This window comes from Archocentrus centrarchus, chromosome 1 (assembly GCF_007364275.1).
Source record: "Archocentrus centrarchus isolate MPI-CPG fArcCen1 chromosome 1, fArcCen1, whole genome shotgun sequence".
NCBI classification, from domain to species: domain Eukaryota; kingdom Metazoa; phylum Chordata; class Actinopteri; order Cichliformes; family Cichlidae; genus Archocentrus; species Archocentrus centrarchus.
Window position 1 is genome coordinate 31,849,678 of NC_044346.1, and position 12,334 is coordinate 31,862,011.

At 37.4% G+C, this 12,334-nt stretch overlaps 1 protein-coding gene across 5 annotated transcripts in view; it reads left to right on the forward strand.

Moving 5' to 3' along the window:
* Positions 1-3,727: 3,727 nt before the first annotated feature.
* Positions 3,728-12,334, forward strand: part of hap1 (huntingtin associated protein 1) — a 38,737-nt gene continuing 30,130 nt past the window's right edge. For all 5 annotated transcript variants that reach the window (XM_030729442.1, XM_030729450.1, XM_030729492.1 and 2 more), the window contains exons 1-2: positions 3,728-3,825; positions 7,967-8,093. The gene's annotated coding sequence lies outside the window, so the exon portion shown is untranslated. The remainder of the gene's footprint in view (positions 3,826-7,966; positions 8,094-12,334) is intronic.

Sequence of the window (12,334 nt, forward strand, 5' to 3'; positions counted from 1 at the left end):
GAGCTTAAATAAAACCTTTTCTATTACCCAGTCTGAAAAACAAACTTGACAGTGTTAAACCCCATTAACTATTAATCTTTAACATTAATAGGTGCGTGGATAAGTTGTCCACGCACCTTCTCCACCCTCGTGAACATCATGTACATTCACCCAGGAGAAGAGGAAGGAAAAAATAAGAACTAGGTTACATTTAATTGTTAACCGTGTTTATTTTTAAAAGAATCTGTGTGTACTAGATAGATAGGTACAATGTGCGCTATACATAGTAGACATGTACAAAATATTTAAAGAGGCATATGAAAATAAAATAAAATAAGAAAAATAATTCTTATCTGAGCTCTGTATAATTACTAAATAACAAAAGGTAGTAGTGAATGATGTAAATATGGAGATAATTAAAATACTCTGTTTGTCAGAACAGTCCAACACAGACATTTGACCTTAAGAAATCACTTCAACCCACAATCAAATACAATTGTCAAAGACTCATTTCAAGTTGATTGTCGTATCAGTTAATCGTCTAGTCATTATAGCCAAAGCTTTTCCTTTTCCTTTGACCTACTGCTACTAAGATTTAAAGCATTTGTTTTGCTCACGTTATCCGGAAATCTATCTCTGTCTGACTGTCTGTGTATTTGTTTCTTGGGCTGCCATTTCCTTCTACACAGTCAGGAGTTGAGCAGCTGAACTTGGCACACAGGTTCATCTTAGGCTACTCAAGGTTCTTATCTATAAGAGATAAGAGATATCTCTTATGATGTCATTATGTTGCAACCACCTAGCAATGGGCTAAAATTACCTTTTCTTTCTTTCTTTCTTCTTCTTTTTTTAAAAAATTTATGCACCTTTAGTTCCTCATAAGAGCACAGTACCACTTTAATTTCACGGCCAACAACACAAACAAGTCCAAACAATACTGTATCATGGGCTTGTACTAGCATATAAAAATGTAAATAATGGGAAAATGAGATTTCTGTTGAATACATATGGAAATAAATATGCCAGACTGCCAGTGAGCAGAAGCTCCTCCAGCTGCCGATATGAAACACTCAGGCTGGATGGTAGACTCATAGAGGTCAGGCTGAGTTCTCAGTCCTGCCTCAGGCTGTATCATCATGGTTCTCCCTTATGTGACCACTGTGACAGTTATCATCTGTGCTTCCAACAAAGAAAGAGACAGCAGCGAAGGGAGATCAGGCCACTGCTGATTATATAGGCCATTATATTTGTTGGAGTGAATGTGAAGGCTGACAGCCCTCTCTTTAAAAATAGCTTCAGGCCCAATTGACACTTGAGTTTTCATGAGCTGCTTGAGGGGTTTGATGAGGATTAGATTGTTCAGTGACTGGAACAGTGACTTCAACTTGCTGTCTGAATCTGGATTTTACTGTCACAACTATGACTTTAACTTTATTTTGCACGCCTTTAACTCTGGCTTTCTCAGATATCCCAGGATGGTGGACATTGGGGCTGCAGTGACATGAATGGTGCCTTTGTTTTGAACACAGCAGGCTCTTTATTTTGAAAATTAGCCAGGAATTAAAAGAGTGGGATTCATGTGGGACTGCAGCTCATGCTGTGGCTGTCAAAACACTTTTGTTTTAACACTGATGCAACTTCCAGTTTTTGAAGTCTTTCTTTTATAAAGCACAAACATTCATGTAGAAACATTAAAGAGGCTGTGTGGTTACACTCAGTGAGCTCATGTGTCTGTCTCTGTAATATAATACAGCTGATATAAAATACCCTATATAATGACAGTCATACTGAATATGTTTCCCTTTTTAAAATAGTGTACACACAGGTCAAAGAACCGTCTGCAGTGCTGTCTGTCATCTTGGCTCCAGACTTACCCTGTAACCTCCCAGTAAAAAGACTATGAATCAGACAACACAGCCAAGTCTGTCTTTCATTTCAAGCACACCACACAGTGATATGATGTCTCTGCTTCACAATACTTGCCTGTTTCACACCCCGCAGGAAATGGAGCTATTGTCCTTTGGGAGAGGAAGTGGCCTGGAGCAGAACACAGGCTCACTGCATTGATGGAGAGGAGACTGTGTTAAATTATTAATGGAAGATACACACTTGAGCGTTGGCTGTCCACTTAAGAATGCTATGGAGTAAAGGTGCAGAAGAGCTACAGCTGACCGTCAGTACCACGAAAGGTACCCCTGTACTTTGAATATAAAAAATTCAATTTTAGTGTTAGAAACTTGCAAAAAAAAAAAAAAAAAAAAAAAAAGAAGTTGATTTTAATTTACCAAATGTGGTTACAAAAAAAAAAAAAAAAAAAACTTGCAAAGAGGCTGCATCTTAAAAACGTCATTTGACAAAGTAGCTCCCATTCAGGGTTGGTTCACTTAGTCCCTTCTTATTAAGCCTCATGACAAGGGTTTACTCACTTGTCACCATGGATCTGTATATGCTTTCCATTTTGATAAGTTTTTTTTTTTTTTTTTTTTTTTTCAGGATTTTTGTCTATATTATCTTAAAAGTTGAGCCAATAAAATAACTCCACTCATAGTTCACTGATTTAGTTATTCCAGAGCTTTGGAGCAGACCAGTTGTAGGTTACACAAAGATTTGGCTATAACAAATCTACCAGTTAAACTATGAATGTATCTAAAATTGAGAACTGTTTTACCTTAAACACAGATATATAAAAGTAATAATTGAATGACTGATCTTTGAATGAAACTCAAAACGAAAATCTTTTGGCAGATTCAATGCGTCACCACTAGAGGTAGACAGAGACTTACGCAATCTGCCAACAGTCATCAAGGCCTGATATGAGACATCTGTCATGTGGTCAGATCCGCTGCGTGTTTGCTTTCAGAGTTAAAATAGCTCGGCATTTATTCCAGTCACATGTGGGAGTCCTTACTAGTTTGGGAAGACCTAGATAAAGCAACAGAGGCCACTAAAAATAACAGATGTTCTACAGATGTTCTTTTCATAACAATATAACGACTAAAACAACTATAAGACAGATGTCAGGCATGCAGAGGTTGCTGTCACTAACAGAAGTGTCAATCAAAACATCTCTAATGTGTTTAATGCATATGTTAAATAAAAGCTAAAATGCATTTTCTTATTAGCAGTCACCCAGTCATCTATTTGCTTTCGCATCTGTTTGTAATGTAGGTGATTTAGCACTGAATGCTTGTTACCTGCCAGTCACACCCTGTGCAAGCTCAGACGGTGTCAGATAGGACGGCCAAAAAATATTCACAAGGCGTGATATGATTTCTCTGGCCTGAAATACTTTGCATGTGGCCAGTTGCTACAACAGAGTCAATTTCCACAAGCTATCCTCTCATTTGATACATGCAAAGATGACACGAAGGGAAAATTAAAGTGTTTGGATATTTCTGCGAACTGACAACTAAATACTATAGCCTTTATTTATTTATTTTTACTTTGGGATCTGATTGCATTATTAATGTTTTCTTGTTTTTTCACCCATTGTTTTCGCAGTTTTATGGCAACTGATCTGGGTTCACTCGAAAACGTATGGGTCCTTCCTTTGCCCACCATCGACTGCTCCAAATGTCACGAAATTTGGACTTACGGATTGTGTGTACATTTCCTGATAATCTCGCAAACAGACAAACAAACAAACCAATAACTAAATGAACAGCTTCGTAAAATTTATGTTTTTTAAGTGGGGAAAAACTGTTTTTTTAATTGAAAAACTACATCTCCCATGATGCCTCGCTCTCAAGCTGACCAAATGGAACGACCGATCGTAACAGCTGAGCTTCAAGTTTGCTGAGGGAAACTTGAGCGCTGACCTCGAACAGAGACACGTGAAATAAACACGTAAGTTTAATTTATTTCCTTTTCTTCACCTTCTTCCTGACATTTCACACGCGCGGCTGTCGCTGACCTGTCGATTTGGTGTTTGTTTCTGGACTGTCCAAAGCTGGCGAGGGGATGTTTTTCGTAACGCTGCGGGAGGGTGGGATGACTCCTCTGTGGGTGGGTGGGTGGAGGTGTTAATGCTACGATTCATATTTTCATCTTTTCAACAATCTGAATAATATCCTAACTTAAAATATATCTTCAGCGACACTTTTTTCAAACCTAAATTAAACCCAACTTTATTAAAAACAACCAAACGAAACAAAACTTGTTGATATCCCTGAGTTCTGCTTTGACTTCTCCGGGGTTTTACAATTTATGTTGTCCATAATAATAACTACAAGTGAAAGGATCAGTGGTCAACTGTTAGCCTGTGAATACATTAACATAACCAATAGTTATGTTACTAAATCAAATGGGTTTTTGCTTCTTCCAGCAGAAATATCCTTCTTAAACACCTCCTCTGGTGTAGCACTAATGAGTTCAACACACCTTCAGCTTCGCTTTTCTTGTTTAGGATGTAGTATTGACGTTAACAATGGCTTCTGTAGGACTGTACATGATAATTTTACTACAGAGTCAGGCAGCAGTGACTCAGAAGGTGCACCCTCTGTACACACACAAACCGGTGGGATATGAATGGCACCTTTGTGTACAAACTGCCCTATATTCATTGTGTGCTGACGGACATGTAAAGCACTGGCAGTACAAAGGCAGAGCTGACAACACTGCTAAATCAAGTCCACACTGAAATGAAGTCTAGGTCTTTGCTAGCACAGGAGTACCCTTCATATAACACAAGCAAGGGGAAAGAATAATTAACCGGTGTTTCTGTCTCTTTGGGTTCATGCAACCCTCCTACAACTGTACACCTTAATAGAAAAACATTAAGAAAAATATATATTTGAAGGAGGAGTAGGACCTATCTAATAGCTTGTTGTTCATTAATTAGAATATTTTGGAAGTTTGATCTCGTTCTACGTGTTTATGTTGATTAGGCTCATTTTTAAGCTTATGTTTCTTTTGGTTGTTCAAGAAGATTTGACGTCTTTTGTTTGCTTTATTTTGCGGACACCTCAGGTTATATATACTATATTGCCAAAAGTATTCACTCGCCCATCCAAATCATTGAATTCAGGCGTTCCAATCACTTCCATGGCCACAGGTGTATAAAACCAAGCACCCAGGCATGCAGACTGCTTCTACAAACATTTGTTAAAGAATGGGTCGCTCTCAGGAGCTCAGTACAATCGTGAATTGTGAAATTTCCTCACTACTAAATATTCCACAATCAACTGTTAGTGGGATTATAACAAAATGGAAGTGATTGGGAATGACAGCAACTCAGCCATGAAGTGGTAGGCCACGTAAAATCAGAGAAGGATCAGTGGATGTTGGGGCACATAGTGCGTAGAGGTCACCAACTTTCTGCTGTCAAATGCTGCAGATGTCCAAACTTCATGTGGCCTTCAGATTAGCTCAAGAACAGTGTATAGTGTGCTTCATGGAATGGGTTCCCATTTCCGAGCAACTGCATCCAAGCCTTACATCACCAAGCACAACGCAAAACGTCTGATGCAGTGGTGTAAAACATGCCACGACTGGACTCTAGCGCAGTGGAGATGTGTTCTCTGGAGTGATGAATCACGCTTCTTCATCTGGCAATCTGATGGACGAGTCTGGATTTGGTGGTTGCCAGGAATTAGAGTGGAGACTGTGAGCCAGGCCCTCTCATCGAACATCAGTGTCTGACCTCACAAATGTGCTTCTGGAAGAATGGCCAAAAACTCCTAAACCTTGTGGAAAACCTTCCCAGAAGAGCTTGAAGCTGTTATAGCTGCAAACTGTGGGCCAACATCATATTAAACCCTATGGATTAAGAAAGGGATGTCACTTGAATTTGTATATGTGATGCAGATCCTTTTTGGCAATATAGTGTAGTTAAGCATTCAGGTATGGGACCATCTAACACTAGCTTGACCATCTCCAAGGTATAAGGTAGCATATTTAATATTTACCAGGGTACGAGAGGCAGAAGCATCCATGATGCTTTGCTATTTGTTTGCTTGCTTAAAATAAATAAACCAGTAAAATGCACAGATTTTGTCTAGAAAATTGACTTCTTTGGGCTGTGTACATTTGATTATGAGATTCATTTTGGTGAAGTGGCATTATATGCTTATCAGTCACTTTGTAAGTAATAGCTTTTAAACTAAGGTTGCTCAAATATGGGAAAAACCACAATCTTTTTTTTTTTTTGGTAAGTTATAATTTTTTTTTTTTTTTTTTTTTTTTTTATTCAGTCAATCCTTTAAGAAAAAGAACTGATTTACTGAACTTTTAAAACTTTTTTAAACAATAAATTTCTTTAAAATGGAATGAAAAAAACAACAACAAAAAAATTCAAAAATTAAGATGAATAGAGGATAAAGATGAGACCTACAGTAAGAGCTGCAAGCAACTGTTTATGATCCTTCAACAGGTTCACAGCACAAACCGTTTACAGCTTATCTTTCTGTCAAAGGAAAAGTTTGTGTTTGATTTATAGCAAAATAAAAAACAAGAGTTTCACAGGGATATGAATACAAAACAGGTTTTTAAAATACTTTTTTTTATTTATCCAAAACAGTTTTTTCCTCATTATCCTGTTTTCATTATTGCTGAGACCCAACACTGTAATTGAAATATAAACCTGAGTAACTGTGCAGCATTCTGTTTAACATTTTAGGAGATTTATTTCTGTTTTTAAAATGAAAACTGAAAAGCACATTTATATCCCTCAAAGTATGCTAGCAATCAGTGTAGTATATATTATATATTATAGCATGTATGTAACAAATGAGGCAGTTTTAGGTATTCCATCTCATACTGCTATTTGGATTCAGTCACAGCAGCAAAACAGCCATTTTGGGGACACTTCACTGAGTTAATTTTTATTTACTTTCTACTCATAGTTTTGACTTTGCTTCTAGCCCCAAATCTGTTGGACTACAGTGTTTGTTTTGGGTCTTTATGGAACACTCTTGTAGTTCTTTTGTGATTTTTTTATTTTTTTTCCTTAGATACTTCAACATGGTGTTTTGTTTCAGTTTTTATTAGTTTAAATCCACATTTTACAGGGTTTGTTTTTTATTTTGGTCAGTCAACAAGATAGTTGTAGAAGTTGCTTGTTAACAAAGATATACTGCACCGAAAAATCAGCACAGTTAAGGAATTTCATGTTCCAGTTTGTATGATCTCACTGCATATTTGGCCATTTTGCCAGTGATATCAGGATTGTGGCAGCTATGCTGCTATTTTAGACAAAGTGTGGGGGGTGGGGTGGGGCGGGATGAAACAAAAGAAAAAAACTTTAATAAAAAGAACTGGAATTTGTTTGGTGATTATATGTTTCCAGAATGCTTGTTCTGTTGTTACGGGTGAACTGGTGCACTGTGTTTTTGTTGCCATGATTAAGTTAAGCCTGATTTAACAAACAAGTGGAGGCTTGCGTGAGCTGAATGTTAAATTACTTACTGTACCCACACCTCTGCTGTTGACCTATAACTAAACATTTGTTGTAACTGCCCCCTGTGATTAATTACTTCCGACCTATGAGATTAAATGCATGTCCACAGATTAAAGTAGAAAGTTCAATAATATACACACAAATGAAACATCCATAAAGCATACACAGGATAAGACATTCACAAAGTTGATTTATTAGTAAAAATGTTTAGGTCTGGATTATAACCAGTAATCAATCACTGATATTTGGCATTCTTGCTTTGACAAAGGTTCGACTATCTGATTAAATCTAATTTGGATAATACAGTTGAGGCCAAAGACTGGATCCCTGTGTTATTTGAATGATGCAAATCATTGTGTGTATATGAGGAAGAGAGAAGTCCTGATCTGCTTTATCATAATAACCTCAACACGTGCTGACTAAAAAAACCTGTGTCCTTTCCTTCTTGTAAAGGGCCATGCTGTGCCCTTTGTATCACAGAGGCACAGCCAGCACGCCTTTTGCCTGGACGTCCCTCCTCCTTCTCCCTCTCATTCCCCTTTCAGCCCCACCTCCACCCTGCTTCACCGTTGCTCTCTTTCATTCTGACAGGACAGAAGCTGGCCGGTAAACCAGCAGTAGCAGGAGAAAGCAAGTCATTTGATAAGGATACAGTAAAGGAACCTGTGCCTACTGCACATAAAATACCAAATGCTAGGAGACTTGCTGCAGCACCTTGGTGAGTCTGTTTCATGGTTTTATAGTAAGTACTATAGCTCATGAGCTTGTCTGCTGTCATTAGCATTCTAGCAGGCTGTTCTGCTGTATTTAGTGGATTGGTTAATGTTGATTAATCCCCAAAGAACTGACCTGTTTATTTTCATCCACTCCTTGTATGTGTCAGCATGATTGAAGTCAATTAAAGGACGTTTTGTTTGTATAATTATGCTGCTTTGTGCTTAAAAAAAGGGAGCGATTAACTGTCATAAACTATTTAAATATGTTGACTATTTGATCTTTGCCCAACCAGTCACAGCAGTTTTAAAAAACTTTGCTTGAGGCTTGCTTCTTTGTTCTTTTGAAAAAATCCCTGAAGATTAAATGTCACACAAGAGTTTCCAATTCTGTCACATGTGATGAATGCGAGGGGAGACGTCAGTTATTACAGTCTTTCTGGCCTCACTGTTCATTCAAGCAGTTGTGTGATGGGTCTCAAGATTTAAAACTCATTCAGCGTTTATGGCTGAAAGTGTTGGCCTCTGTCATTACAGATGATTGTAAATTGCAAGAGTGTTTTCTTGCTTGTTTATCTAACTTATCAGAGAAGGTAGTTATAGGTTAAAGCGTCACACTTTCTGTTCTAAAGAACGTGTAAACTTGAGAATAGCCATAAAAGATGTGCAGAAATGTGTTGGGCCTTTTGTTTTTCACATTTGGTCTTCTACGGAGGCTTCTAATACATTGTAACAAATGTAATGCACTTTGGGTTGGATCTCAGTTACACATTCAAAGGTCTTTCTTCAATGTGTGACTATCCATCATGACATCTTTCAAAACAACTGGTATTGCTGTAATCCTGCTTACTGCCTGACTTAGGACTTTGAATAGTTCTGATGAGTCTGTATTAATTACTTCGGTCTTGCCTTTTGATCTGTCACTAGTGTTTCTGTCTTAAAGCTCACACAAGTCAGTAACCTAACAAATTGCTTCCTTTAATTCTGTATTTTTATTAAGAAAACTTTTTTATTCCTTAGATATCTATGTGTGGACAAAGTTGGTATGTTTGTCCATGCACAGAAGAAAAGTGGACAGAGCAGGACTTTTAGAAAGTGAGTGTTTCTTTCATGTGGAGTTCCTGTCCAGATATAGCTCTCCCAGTTGTCAGGATGACATTCCTATTCACAGTATAATCCCCTGTTGTTTCCCGTGTGCTTTTTTTCTTATGTTATTTCTTTTTCATCTCCATACTTAATTATAACAAGTAAAAAGAAGAACTGGAAATTAAAAAGCTATCAGGAGACACTGTAGTTGTCAGGTGATATATTTCGTTATGATTGAGTAATAACCATTGCACAGCATAAGCAGTTTTAACTTAGAGTTTTTAAGCGCCCATTTTGGCCACTTTGAGCATTTCTGTCCAGACATGCTAAGAAGGAGAGATTTTGCAGAGAGATGCAAAAACTGGCATGGCTTTATAACAGTGAGAGAAAAAAAAAACTTATTTGACTTTAGAATACTTTGGTGCACAAAGGAGTTCATGTCCATGCTTGATAGTGGGTATGAGGTGTTTGTGCTGATGTGCTCTGTTTGGTTTTCACCAAACATGTAGCTGTTTGTCTCATATGTCCAAAGAATGTTGGTGCAGGAGTCTTTGTGGTCTGTTCAGGTGCAGCTTTACAAACCTAAGCTGTGCTGCCATGTTTGTTTGAGAGAGAACAGGCTTCCTCCTGGCAACCCTTCCAAACAAGCGATAGTAGTTCAGTCTTTTTCTAATTGTACTGTCATGAACTTTAACATGTAACATGCTAACTGTTGACCAGTTAATAAAGTGCATTTGATTAGCAACATCTGGCTGCTACTTATGCTCTAAATTCCTGTGGAAGGAGTCAGAATCAGAATCAGAATCAGAATCAGAAGGTTTTTATTGCCATATGGGTGAACAGGTTCACAGCATTAGGAAATTGCTGCGGTACTTCGTGCTTACAGAAAAAAACAAAAAACAAATAAGTATAAAAACTATAAGACAATATACAAGTATACAAGGGTGTAAGGGTGTAAGGGTGTATTTAGTTTTTCATAGGAATGCACAGAGTTCTATGAAAACTTTCTTTTTCATATGACCTTAAATGGTGATGTCTCATTCTGTCTCACGTGAAAATGCACCGATATATGGAAAAAAAAAAAAAAAAAGAGCTACTTTCCAGTTTTCTCCAACGTGGTAGACTTCACTTCAATATTTGTTTTGTATCTGCATCGCTGCCTGTTTTTTGTCGTGATCTAGGCTTCATGTTTGCCTTGTGCAGATTAGTGGGGTCTATTTTTAAATGGAGGTGTTATTAATAGTGCCATGAGTATCATTTTATATTTGTGGTGACCAAATAATGCAATAGCACCAGCCACTTTCCTCATGTGAGTTTGAGACTCCCACTTCACAACATTACCCGAGTCTCCTTTATGACTAATAAATGTGTCTTTTTACAGGAACATAGTAGTTATTGGTTGCTAATGGTTAACCAAACAGTTCTTTTAATTCATTGCTATGGTGGAGTCTGGTGTTTCAGGCTGACGTTTCCAGTAATATAACTGAAAGAATTTTTCACTTTTTGTCTTTCCTATAAATTTATTCTTACATTTTGCCCGCGATATCGCAATCAAAATATGAAATTAAACTAACGTGAATTTCAGTTTGTGTGAGCATCACAGATATTGGAACTGCAGTAGCAGTTTATTGCATTGGCTGGTAACACGGATATACATGCAGTTCTCGTCAAACAGCATATTGCAGTTGGATTGGGCAATAAACATCTTGTGGTGTGTGTGTGTGTGTGAGAGAGAGAGAGAGAGAGAGAAGGGGGTGTAAGTATTGTTTGTTGTCTTAATGGTGCACTTAGATCGTGGACTGATGCACGTCCACTTATCTCTGTGCCATAATGTGCTGTAGGTGAACTGTTGGGTCATCTTATCCTCTTAGCTGATAAAGTCTGATATTTGGATATTGACTTTTTAACAGTTAAGTGATATTAGGATGATTCGGAGAAAGATATGGAGCTTTTAAATAACTTAGAAAAACCCTTAAAGTTCTGATGACTTTCTGTTTGTGCTAGCTTTGTAATACTATACAGTCTCAGATAGTAGGAAGTAAAATATCAGAGCATTTTGTATAATACACTGCCATCATCTTATAACACCTAATCATTTAAATGCATGCGTGTGTTATTCTTTAAAGTCCCTAGACTGTTAAAATGTCTTTCTCTTGAATAGCCAGACATCAGATTACTCTGTAAGCTGTGCAAGCAAGCAGCTGTTTGTGTATCTTGTTTGAGTGATAACAGCATGTTTTTGCTTTCCTTTTTATTGATGTTAACCAATTTTGTCTTGGTTATTTATCTGTTCTCACGAAGTGGGATAAACAGAGAAAACCTGTATTAAATAGCACCCTTTGCCTTTAAAACAACAATAATTATCCTGAATACTCTGAGAAAGCAGGTTGTTTCTCTTTCTTTTGTGTCCTCATGTGATCCCTTCATGATGTTGCGACCAGGTTTGTGCTTGAATATTTCTTTATTTTTGCTTAGTCGGATTTATAACTTTGTGAAATGGCACAGAAAATAATACTCATAATAAGAGGTGGTCAAATTTGCTTAATCCAAGGATCTCAAAGTAGAGCCAGTTTTTATATGGCCCTTGAACAAGGATAAACTGTAATATAGCAGCACAGAACAAAACCAAGGGAGCTTTTCTTTTCAATATGAACATCTGTATAAGCAATAGGAACAGACTGACATTTAACAAAGCTGGTGTAAAGGAATGCTCATTGATGGTTAATAAAGCTTTAAACCAGCTTTTTTTATGCAAACATAAACAAAGATTCCTCTGAGCAGACACATTACACTTTTGATGTGTGTATTTTTTTTTGTTTCTCAGTGCGACTCCCTAAAGTGTCACAGTCATCAAAACTTTGAGAACATTTGATCTAAATGCTAATGAAAAGTGCTCCAGTGCTTCCTTTCTTTTTCTCCTTTTTTATAGGAAACACTGGATCATTCTTCATGAAAGGAAAGTGAATGATTTAGTGCAGTTAGACTCTCTAAGCCCCACTGTTTTGCATTTCCATTTGAGCTGTCCTTTACATCTTTCCCTGGTCACATATGAATTGCCTAAAATATTTGCATGCTTCTGTTTGTTGCCTTGGTAAAGGTTAAATGTCCTTACAAACAAAGTGGTATGTTGCTGTAGTCCCTGGTCAGGTCAGATCTGTGA